This window comes from Cervus canadensis, chromosome 6 (assembly GCF_019320065.1).
Source record: "Cervus canadensis isolate Bull #8, Minnesota chromosome 6, ASM1932006v1, whole genome shotgun sequence".
In the NCBI taxonomy this organism is placed as follows: domain Eukaryota; kingdom Metazoa; phylum Chordata; class Mammalia; order Artiodactyla; family Cervidae; genus Cervus; species Cervus canadensis.
Genome location: NC_057391.1, coordinates 48,424,653 through 48,437,055, shown reverse-complemented (window position 1 = coordinate 48,437,055; position 12,403 = coordinate 48,424,653). Strand labels below are relative to the sequence as shown.

At 39.5% G+C, this 12,403-nt stretch overlaps 1 pseudogene; it reads left to right on the top strand.

Annotated features, from left to right (window-relative positions):
- Positions 1-1,797: 1,797 nt before the first annotated feature.
- LOC122444291 lies at positions 1,798-2,272 on the top strand (annotated as a pseudogene).
- Positions 2,273-12,403: the final 10,131 nt, after the last annotated feature.

Below are 12,403 nucleotides of genomic sequence, written 5' to 3'. Positions count from 1 at the left end.
ACAGAACTCCCTTAACTTATGTTGCTGTGGGATGTGGCTGTGTTGTTTTGAGTTTTTTGGTGTGTGTGTGTGTTTAAAGACTATGATATAGTATTGTTTTGGAAACTATGATGCCTCTAACTCTAGTGAATAAGCTATTTTTTTAAGGTCACTCACTATTTGTTTCAAATACACAGATATTTAGTTAGAATTAGTATTGAGTCAAGTATGTTGGAAACTATGATGCCTCTAACTCTAGTGAATAAGCTATTTTTTTAAGGTCACTCACTATTTGTTTCAAATACACAGATATTTAGTTAGAATTAGTATTGAGTCAAGTATGTTTAAAACAGTGAGTCATTGTCTCAAATAGAATATGATAGGAATTATTCAGAAGACAACAATCATCTTCTCTGTGTTCATGCCCTAAACTAAAGATAACTGAAGATTTTGATTTGGGATAACTCAGAATCTCCAAATAATTCTCCCTCAACTGTCTAGATGTTCTTTTGAAATGTTGAGTCAATTCACATTGTTCCACTCAAGTAGTTTCACAAATAAGTATTTATTGTACCACCACTTTGAATAGGTCGAGTTTGGGAGGTGCTACAAACATACCAAGATAAGACATAGTGCATGCCAAGTAACTTCAGTTCTGTCCCACTCTTGTGACTCTATGGACTGTAGCCCACTAGGTTCCTCTGTCCATGGGATTCTCCAGGCAAGAATACTGGAGGGGGTTGCCATTTCCTTCTCCATGGGATCTTCCCAACCTAATCATCAAATCCTCATTGGGAGGCAGGTTCTTTACCACTAGCACCACCTGGGAAGCCCCAAGACATAGTACCTGCCCTCAAAGACTAACTTTGATAGGGATAAGATATAGTACCTGTCCTCAAGGACTACGTTTGGTTGGGAAGAGAGTGAATACATAAATAGTTTTAGAGTAAAGTATGTGACATGATAGCGGCAAAAATAAAGCACTAAAAGTTTAGAAGAGTTATGGAAAAGCTTTTGGTGGCATTTGAGATGAAACTTGATTTGATAGAGGTTTTCTGTTTCTTGAAATATGGGGAAGGGTGGCTTTGGCAGGAATGAATAAACAAAAAAATACCTAAAAATCCAGGCTTGAAATCACTGGCTACAGTTTGCCTCTAGATGAAGAGACGAGACAGATAATAGACTGTTGTTGTTGCTATTCAATTGCTAAGTTGTGTCCAGCCCTTTGAGATCTCATGAACTTTAGCCTGCCAGGCCCCTCTGTCCATGGGATTTCCCAGGCAAGAATACTGCAGTGGGCTGCCATTCCCTTCTCCAGGGGATCTTCCCAGATCAGGGATCAAATTCATGTCTCCTGCATTGGCAGGTTGATTCTTTATCACTGAGCTACCAGGGAAGCCCTTAGGAGATAGAGATAGAAAAGCAAACTGGTATCTTGGAGATTACTGAACATCGAGCTGGTCCTTCGTTTCTCCTTCCCTCCCTCCCTCCCTCCCTTCCTTTCTCCTCTCCTTTCCTTCTTTCCTTCCTCTCTCTTTCTTTCTTTCCTTCCTTCTTACCTTTTTAATTCAAAAGGTAACAGAAAACTATTAAAAATAAAATGACATAAGTGATATCAAAGCCAAAAGAAGGAGAGTTTTAAAGAGGAAAGCAACATTATTCACAATAACTTGTAAAGTAGAAACAACTCAAATGTGCATTAACTAATGAATGGATAAACAGGTGTGGTAAATCCATACAATGGAATATTATTTAACCATAAAAAGTAATGAAGTTCTGCCTTCCGGTTCCGGCTGTGCGGGAGCGCGCAGCGTAGACATGAGGCTGCTCACCCACAACCTGCTGAGCTCGCACGTGTGGGGGGTGGGGCCCCCGTGGCTTCCCCCTGCGTCTCCAGGCCACGGAGGTCCGCGTCAACCCTGTGGAGTTCAACCCCGACTTCATAGCGCATATGATACCCAAAGTGGAGTGGGTGGTGCTTCTGGAGGCTGCGGACACACTGCATCTCGTCGAGGTGCCTAAAGAGCCAATTCAGGGATATGAGCATAACGAGGAATTTCTGAGAAAGATGCACCACGTGCTGCTGGAGGTGGAGGTCTTGGAGGGCACCCTGCAATGCCCAGAGTCGGGAGGTCTGTTCCCCATTAGCTGTGGGATCCCCAATATGCTGCTGAGTGATGAGGAACTGAGACATAAACTGTGCCAGGCGCCGGTTTTTCACTCTGGTTGTGTGAATCTTTGTTTACACATTATCTTGTTTGTTAGTCCTATCCTGTGTATCCCTAACCCTTGACCCAGTGACGCACCACACACAGTGTTTTTGAGCTCGATATTATATATATATTTTTCTCATTAAAGGTTCAAAACCAAAAAAAAACCCAAAAAAGTAATGACGTTCGGAAACACATTACAATATGGATAAACCTTGAAAACATTATGCTAAGTTAGATAAGCCAGTCACAAAGGACTACATATGAGATTCTATTTATATAAAATATCCCAAATAGACAAATCCATAGAGGCAGAAAGTAGATTAGTGGTTGCCTATGGCAGAGGGGCAGGTGGGGGAATTATGGGATGACAACTAAGGTCAGTGGGTTTCTTTTTGGGGTAATGACATGTTCTAAAATGAACTGTGGGGGCTTCCCTGGTGGCTCAGTGGTAAAGAATCTGCTTGCCAATGGAAGAGACACAAGTTTGATCCCTGGTCTGGGAAGATTCCATATGCAGCAAAGCAGCTAAGCCTGTGTGTCACAACTACTGAGCCTGGGAGCTGCAACTATTGAACCCACATGCTGCAACTACTCGGTTCACATGCCTTAGGGCCAGTGCTCCACAACAAGGGAAGCCACCACAATGAGCAGCCCTTGCACTGCTACTAGAGAGTAGCCCCTGCTCGCCGCAACTAGAGAAAAGCCCACACAGCAACAAATTGTGATGATCAGCACACAACTCTGTGAATATATTAAAAGCCATTGGTTTAAATGCTTTGGATGAACTGTATATGTGAGTTATATCTCAGTCTATCTGTTTAAGAAAAAAAATGGTGAAAGAAGTGGCCTGTAGTATCAGTTTTAGTAGGAAGATCAAGAAGGATGGGGTCTTCCCAGGTGGCGCTAGTTGTAAAGAACCTGTCTGCCAAAGCAGAAGACATAAGAGACATGGGTTTGATCCCTGGGTTGGGAAGATCCCCTGGAGGAGGGCATGACAACCCACTCCAGTATTCTTGCCTGGAGAGTCCCCATGACAGAGGAGCCTGGCAGGCCATAGTCCATAGGGTCACAAAGAGTCAGATATGACTGAAGCACCTTAGCCCACACACACACACAAGAAGGAAGATTACCAAAAAAGGGCTATAGGATTTTATCAGTTCACTGGTGACCTTTGAAAAGGAAATTTCTTCCCTGAAATGATGGGAGCAGAAATGAGTCGGTAGAGAGGAAGTTTGGTCATTAAGTGTGAAACCATAGGACATGAACTCTCACAACTTCCTCCTACTCCGCCTCAACATTTACTTTAAAAAATTTTCCTATTAACATTAATTATTTCTGAAGAAAGGCATCCTTTGGGGCTAGGGTTTGACTCTTCACCTGAGCTTACTTTCTGCTCTCAGTCTCAGAATCTTGCCTGATGTATTGTGTTCTTTCTCCATTGAATCATGAAGAAATATCAGATAGTCTTGAAGATGAATGAGATAGGAGGACTTGCTCTACCGCATAACAAGATTTATTCCAAAGCTATAGTAGTTCAGTTAGTGTGATATTTGTTTGGGGGCAAAGAAATAGATCTCTAGAATGAATAGACCTCTAAAGTCTGGAAGCAGATCTGTGCGAGGGCTGACTGGGGGGCACTGCAGAGCAAAGAGGGAAAAGAAAGATTTTTTTAAACAAATGAGGCTAGAATGACTGCCAAGTGAAGAAAAATGAAATCAAACTCCTACCCTGTACCAGACAGAAAAATAAATACCTGCTGATTAAAAATCAAATGCAGGAAGTAGAATTAGTCATCCCTAAGATTATATAAAGAATATCTTCATGACCTTAGGGTTTGGTAAGGATTTCTCAAAAAAGACATTAAAAAATGTAAAGGCAAAGACTGATAAGTTGAATCCCACTTAAAGCTAAAAGTTTTCAGCCATTAGTTTTGTATATAAATTTTGTATTCTTTTACTAAGAAAACATCCAAATTGGATATCGACAGGGACCTAAAGCCTGGATCCACATCTAGTCTTTTCAAACAATACCTTCTTTATTTTCTAAGCAAACTTTATTTCCAAAGATGGTATTGTAGATATAGGCTTTTTCTATTTATTTCTTAATCTTTAGGTTTGCAATAATTTCACTGAAATATTTCTTTTCCTCAACCCAAGAAAGATGCCATAATCTCTGTATAAAAAGAGCTTCTATTCCTTTTGATTGGTTCATGAATAAAATTGGGCTTCCCACATGGTGCTAGTGGTAAAGAATCCACCTGTCAATGCAAGAGACATAAGAGACACAAGTTTGATCCCTGAGTTGGGAATATCCTCTGGAGGAGGAAATGGCATCCCACTCCCAGTATTCTTGCTGGAGTATATCATGGACTGAGGAGCCTGGTGGGCTACAGCCTATGAGGTTGCAAAGAGATGGACACGACTGAGCGTCTGAGCACACACGTGAATAAAATCATCCACCGTCTTGAGGTATAAGCCAGATCTCAAACCACAGCCATAATTAACACAGATAACAAAACGAAGCCAACTTAAGATCACTTGAGCCTCCAAACTATGTGATTCCAAGAGTCTAGGCCATTGACCTCTACCTCTCTTGGTCCTAGGACCACATCCAACACAAAGGGGCTTCTCTGGTTCCTCCTAACTAGGCCTGGCCAGAAATTAATATATGAGTTTCCGTAGCCCACATAGAACTGATCTCACTATCTTTCTAATTTAAAATCATGGTTACTAACCTCACCAATAAATCTAGTAAAGACAATTAAAATTGCTCTTTAAAGCCTAAACACTCATATTTTGAAGTTCTACCTATTTTGAGGTAAAATTTCCATGGGACTATAAGACCTGTTTCCCAATAATTTAATCCTTATTTCAGCCAGGCCGAAGCTAAACTGAATCTGTTTAGGCCAAAGTTACACTGACCTAGATCACATCCAAGTCCACCATAAAGGACCATAAACCAAATATACTTTTGAAGGCTGTGTTGGCCTTCTCCAGTCATAAACAGCCACACAGCTATAAAAACTTGCCAACTTATAAATTCTTTCAGACTGTCAAATGTGAAAACCCACGAACCCACAAACATAAAGTCCTAAAGTGCCTCACATGGATACCCCAAAAGCCTCAAGTATTGCATAATATTTTAGACTCTATAGTGTCAGTCCTTGTTTGTCTATTTAAGATTTCTAGCTAAGCTGGAAACCAGGGATTTTAGGAGGCCAGGTTCAGAACCAGTTGAAAAATAAGACATAGGAGTTTTCTTAGCAGATTTTTTTAAATCTATTTTTTTTATAAATTGGGGAATGTGGCTTGAATTTGCAGCCACAAAAGTATCTTGATATGTCTCCCATGAATTGAAAAGCCCCAAACTATAGGATTTCTCTGAGCTGGAACAGAGTCCATTCATGAGTTTCCACATGAAAATGGACACAGGGCCTGCACCTCACATTTAGTCAGATCTGAAAGAGACTCCAGAAGGGGATTCACCATGCAGCTATTTCTCCCAGACTCACCAGTAAGATGTCTCTTCTCATGCAGTAAGACGTGTGTAAGGAAAGGGGGAGATGCCAGGATGGTCCTCAAGCAAACAATCATTCAAGAAAACATGAGAAGTGGTGGTGATGTGCTCTGAAAATGAAGGGCCCAGAAGCCAAGGACTGCAGGTGGCCTTTAGACACAGGAAAAGATGCAGTAAACAGAGCGCCCTCTGGAGACTCCAGAAGAAACTGTTAAATTCATTAAACAAGGAGGCCATTAGACTGAGGTGTCTCTAAGGCCATGGCAGCCTACCTAAGTAAACCAAAATCTAAGCCTGTAAATGCCTCAAGATTGTGAAATAGAAACCTAGGATACCGAAACACAAATAGTCAACTAGGTCTTAAGCTAAAACCAATCAAATAATTTCCTTTTTCTGCTTCTGCCTCTTCTCTATACAGGTTTCACCCCAGCTGCCTTCACTGGAGTGCTTCTAACCACTTCTGTTTTGATACTGCCCATTTGAATCAATTTTTTACTCAAATAAGTTCTTAAAATTTTAATATGCCTCAGTTTATCTTTGAACAGAACACAGTTCTGAAGACACCTTGATTTTAACTCAAGAAGACACATGTTCAACTTCTGATCCCTAGAACTGTAATATAATAGCTTTGGGTTGTTTTAAGCTGTTAAACTTGTGAGTAACTAGTAATAGTAGCTGTGGGAAGTGAGTACACACGTCCTCTATTAGGACCATCCTCATGGCCGCAGGTAAGCACTGCTTCTGTGGATGCTAGCTGAGTCCTTCAACTTAGCAACAGGTCCTAGAAGATGGCAAGTCCTTCGGCCCTTCCAACCTCTGCTAGGCTCCATGGTGACATGAATGGAACATCCACTTCCAGGGCTTCTGCTTAATTTTTTCAAAGGCTACTGACTTGTTGCTACAGTATACTTCTTACAAATTGGAGAGCATTTGTGAGGATTCTCAGGATTGGGTTCACTCTCCTTCTTGCTTCACTAGGCCTCTGAGAGGTAAGGGAAGGGTTAGGGGCCATTCTGGACTGCCTCAGACTCAAATCTCCATGTTTTGCTCATTACCTTTTTTGACAGTTGTCCCACTTTCCTTGAGTAGTTGGTATTTATGAATCTCTGACCCTGTCTTCCCTATTTTTAGTTAATTTCCAAGGACTTGGAGGTGAAAAAAATCAATTATCTTGCTTCAATCTACCATCCTTACCTACAAGTCTTCCATTACAGTTTTTAAGTTTTCATCTCCACACATTTTTTAAAATTCTCAGATAATTTTGTCTTTTGTTCTTTCATCATCTTGAAACCATTAATTAAAAATTATTCAGAATTACCTTTTTAAATATAAGAAGTAAAATTTTTCATAAGAACCATTTGCTCCCATTACACAAAATGCTTTTTATCTTTTTTTTAAAGCAAAATCTTTTTGTATGCCTGATGATTTTATTTTGATTGCTTTCCATTTACTTATTTTTAAAGAGGCCTATATTGGTCCAAACTATTAAGATGCAATATGTTGGGAAGAAATTGATACAGGTTCCCAAGCAAATGTTCAAGGCCCAGAAAAAGAATAAGAAATTTCTAAATGTTCATATTTCCTCTTTATGACTCTAAATATACAGCAGCATGGGGAAGAAGGGAGGCACCTAGTGTCTGATGCATTGCAGAAGAAAGCTTTGCCATCGTAGCCAGGAGTTAACCAGTCCAGGGCCTCTGCAGGGTAACCTTAGAAAAAGGGCTGCTGCTTACTCCTCCCAGGTGTTTCCTTGTATCAGAAGATAGACTAGCTTCTGTTTTTCAAATTGATCTCTAGTATATCCTCACCTACAGCTCTCACTGCTGAATGAGTATTTGATGGATTTCCATCAAAGTGTCCTTTTTAGTCTAGTAATTTGTCTTCTTGAGAAACTCAGAAGTTCCCTGCACGTTGAAGATTAAGTAGAACTTCTGTTAAAAAAACAGGATCACAAAGCAATGAGAAACAATGAAAAGTGAGTGCCCACAATGCTTTTCAGTTCTTTTCCCATTAGCCTCTCAAATTTGCTTATAGATGTCATTCATTCATTTGTTCATTCATTTATTCATTCAACATTTATAGGCCTAAGAGCCTGGCTTTATGCAGGGCAAAAGGAATACAAAGACAAGTAAAATGAACTCCTGACAAGATGCTGATTAGATCATCAATGTGATATGAACATTAAAGAACAAATCTGAAGCAGCGCCAGAAACTTGTAAAGGGTGACATTCAAATGTTAGTTATTGTAGAGGAATTTTTCCCAATCATAGTTTATATAGAATTGGATTAAAGCAGGGGCCAACCTCTAGCTTCCTTCATGTAAAACAGCAGTGAACTCTCAGGTCATTCAAAGGTTTGACAGTCTAAAATTGGTCAAAAGAGTTGTAATCACTTGGCAGGGACAATTCTACTCTAGTTCAGAGAAGCAGAGTCCCCAAGAAGTGTCTCCATTGACAGCAATGGCAGCAGCAAGGAGATAGGTCTTTTAAGAAGATAATAAATTAGGTTGTTGATCATTCTTTGGAAAATTTTTTGTGTGTTGCTAATTAAATGCATTGTATTTCTTTTAATTAGAAAACAGGTTTAATTTGTTTTTACTTATTAGTGATCAGTAGATCCCTTTTTCAATGTGGTGTATTTGTATATATATATACACACACATATATGATGAGGGGCACAGCAACCCACTCCAGTATTCTTGCCTGGAGAATCCCATGGACAGAAGAGCCTAGTGGGCTGTAGTCAAGTGGGTGGCAAAGAGTTGGACACGACTGAAGCAACTTAGCATGCACGCATACACACACACACACACACACACACACACACACATATGAACATGTTAGTCGCTCAGTCGTGTCTGACTCTTTGTGATCCCATGCACTGTAACCTGCCAGGCTCCTCTGTCCATGGAATTCTCCAGCAAGAATACTGGAGTGGGTAGCCATTCCCTTCTCCAGGGGATTTTCCCACCCCAGGGATCAAACCTGGGTCTCCTGCATTGCAGGCAGGTTCTTTATCGTCTGAGCCACCAGGGAAGCCCACATATATATATATATATATACACACACACATATAAATATACACACATACACACACACATAAATATATACACACACAATAGAATATTACTCAGCTATCAAAAAGAATGAAATAATTCCATTTGCAACAACATGAATGGGCCTAGAGATTATCATACTAGTTGAAGTAAATCAGAAGAGAAAGACAAATACCATATGATATCACTTATATGTGGAATCTAAAACATGATGCAAATTAAAATATGTGTGGAACAAAAAAAGACCCACCAGAGAACAGACTAGTGGTTGCCAAGGGGAAGCAGGGTGGAAGAGGGGAAGATTGGGAGTTTGGGACTAGGAGTTTGGAATTAGCAGAAGGAAACTATTATATAGATGATGAATAAATAACAAGGTCCTACTGTATAGCACAGGGAACTACATTCAATTTCCTGTGACAAACCATAATAGAAAAGAGTATAAAACAGAATATATATATATATATACATATATATATATATATAGCTACACAGCAAAGTGACTCAGTGTATACTAATTGAGTCACTTTGCTATGTAGAAGAAATTCATGCAACACTGTAAACCAACTATACATCAATAAATTTTTTTAAATTTAAAAATTTTGAAAAACTCTTAAAACAATCTGGAGTCTTATCTAGCTGCTGGGAAAAATGGATCAAAGGCTAAGTAAATCATGCCAATATTTACTATTCAAGTGGCATTACCAAATACAAGGAGGGCAAAAGGACAATTTATGTATTTAGTTGAACATTTTTTTCCTTAGAGAAATTAGCTAGTGGAACCAAAAGTAGTATCTTGTTGCTATTAAAGTCACTCTTCTAATATAAAACTTAGCACTTCAAAACTTTGTATCTGTGAATCTGGGTAAAGAATAAAATTATTATATATTTTTAAAAGTGAAAATTTTAGCCTTTGTCTAATCTGACATTTAACAGTTATTACATGTGAGCCCAGTTAATAAGAATGGATTATTTGATGAAAATAGTAAACAGTAAATGCTTACTATGTGCCAGGCATTATGCTAGGCACTTATACAATCGTCACAACATCCCTCTGAGATAAATAACATGATTATCTCCATTTTACAGATAAAGAAACTGAGGCACAGCAAGTATAAATTATTTGCCCAAAGTCATGCAATTGCTAAGTGTTGGAGATGGGATTTGAATTCACAAGATCAATCTGTAGAACCTGACCTCTTAACCATTTCACCTTTAATTTGATTTTGAGGAAGGATATCCTATTACAAAAGCAACTACTGCTATCACAGCATCTCAGCATAGCATCTTAGCACAGCAAGGTAAGTTTTGAGATCTGCTAGCCCTGAATTCAAGCCAATTACTTTTGGGCAAGTTACATACTCTCTAAGCCTGACTCTTATGAAGATTCAATGACAACATATACAAAACAGTTAGCACTTGGTAAGTAATTAATCAACACTACTAACAAAACTAGTGGAGATGATGGAATTCCAGCTAAGCTATTTCAAATCCTAAAAGATGGTGCTGTTAAAGTGCTGCACTCAATATGTCCACAAATTTGGAAAATCCAGCAGTGGCCACAGGACTGGAAGAGGTCAGTTTTTCATCCCAATTCCAAAGAAGGGCAGTGCTAAAGAATGTTAATTGTACTCACTTCCCATTCTAGTGAGGTTATACTCAAAATCCTTCAAGCTAGGCTTCAGCAGTACGTGAACCAAGAACTTCCAGATGTACAAGTTGGATTTATAAAAAGCAGAAGAACCAGAGATCAAATTGTCAACATTTATTGGCTCATAAGAGAAACCAAGGAAATTCCAGAAAAACATCTACTATTGTTTCATTGACTGTGCAAAAGCCTTTGATGGCGTGGATCATAATAAACTGTGGAAAATTCCTAAAGAGATGGGAATACCAGATCATCTTACCTGTCTCCTGAGAAACCTGTATGCAGGTCAAGAAGCAACAGTTAGAACCTTATATGGAACAACGGACAGGTCCCAAATTGGGAAAGGAGTATGTCAAGGCTATATATTGTCACTCTGCTTATTTAACTTACATGCAGAGGACATCAAGCAAAATGCCAGGCTGGATGAACTACAAGCTGGAATCAAGATTGCTGGAAGAATATCAACAACCTCAGATATGCAGATGATACCACTCTAATGGCAGAAAACAAAGAAGAACTAAAGAACCTCTTCATGAAGGTGAAAGAGGAGAGTGAAAAAGCTGGCTTTAAAACTCACCATTCAAAAAACTGAGATCATGATATCCAGTCCCATCACTTCATGGCAAATAGAAGGGGGAAAAGTAAGCAGTGACACATTTTCTCTTCTTGGGCTGCAAAATCACTGTGGATGGTGACTGCAGCCATGAAATTAGAAGATGCTTGCTTCTTGGAAGGAAAGCTATGACAAACTTAGACAGTATATTAAAAAGCAAAGACATCATTTTGCTGACAAAGGTCCATATAGTCAAATCTATGGTTTGTCCAGTAGTCATGTATGGATGTGAGAGTTGGACCATAAAGAAGGCTGAGTGCTGAAGAACTGATGCTTTTGAACTGTGGTGCTGGTGAAGACTCTTGAGAGTCCCTTGGAGAGCAAGAGATCAAACCAGTCAATCCTAAAGGAAATCAACCCTGAATATCCATTGCAAGGACTGATGCTGAAGCTGAAGCTCCACTACTTTGGCCACTTGATGTAAAGAGCCAACTCATTTGAAAAGACCCTGATGCTGGGGAAGATTGAAGGCAAAAGGAGAAGAAGGCAGAAGAGGATGAGATGGTTGGATAGCATCACTGATTCAATGGTCAAAATCATTGTCAAGATTCAGCAAAGGGGCCAGGGAGCTCCAGCATGAGAGCCCATCATTAGCAGCGAGGAGCAGAAACAGCTGATACTCTACTATCACAGAAGACAGGAGGAGCTCAAGAAACTGGAAGAAAATGATGATGACTCCTGTTTAAATTCTCCATGGGCGGATAACACTGCTTTGAAAAGACATTTTCATGTAGTAAAAGACATGAAGTGGAGACCCAGATGAAGTTGGCCCACTGATGAAGCTTTCCAAAATATTAGCTCACATTTCTCTAGGCAAAATAATAATAACCATAACTAAAAAGAAGACAGTCGCCACACTTTGTGTACATGGTTGAAATCTCTAAGTTTTTCTTTCAGTTTGAAATTTTTTTTCAGTTTGCACTTGGGCAAACTCCAGGAGATAGTGAGGGACAGGGAGGCCTGGCATGCTATACTCCATGGGATCGCAAAGGGTTGGACGTGACTTAGCAAACAAGAAAATAATCAACAGATGTTTGCTATTAGAAGCACTAATTATTGGAGTGAGAATTGGAAGGGTCTCAAGTTTATTGTTTAAGCAATTCATTTCACAAACCTGGGAACGAAAGCTCAAAGAAAAGAAAGCTATTCTTAGGGCCTCATGACTTGTTAGGCTTTTCATTTGTTCATTCATGCAAGCATTCCTACATGCATTCACTGAAGTGAACATTTTGAATGTTTTCAGTTCAGTTCAGTTTAGTCGCTCAGTCATGTCTGACTCTTTTCAACCCCAAGGACTACAGCACGCCAGCTGATTTATTCTTTAACAGTTAAAAGAAAGCCACACAAAGAACAGGAAGTACAGAACACTTTTTAAACCATTG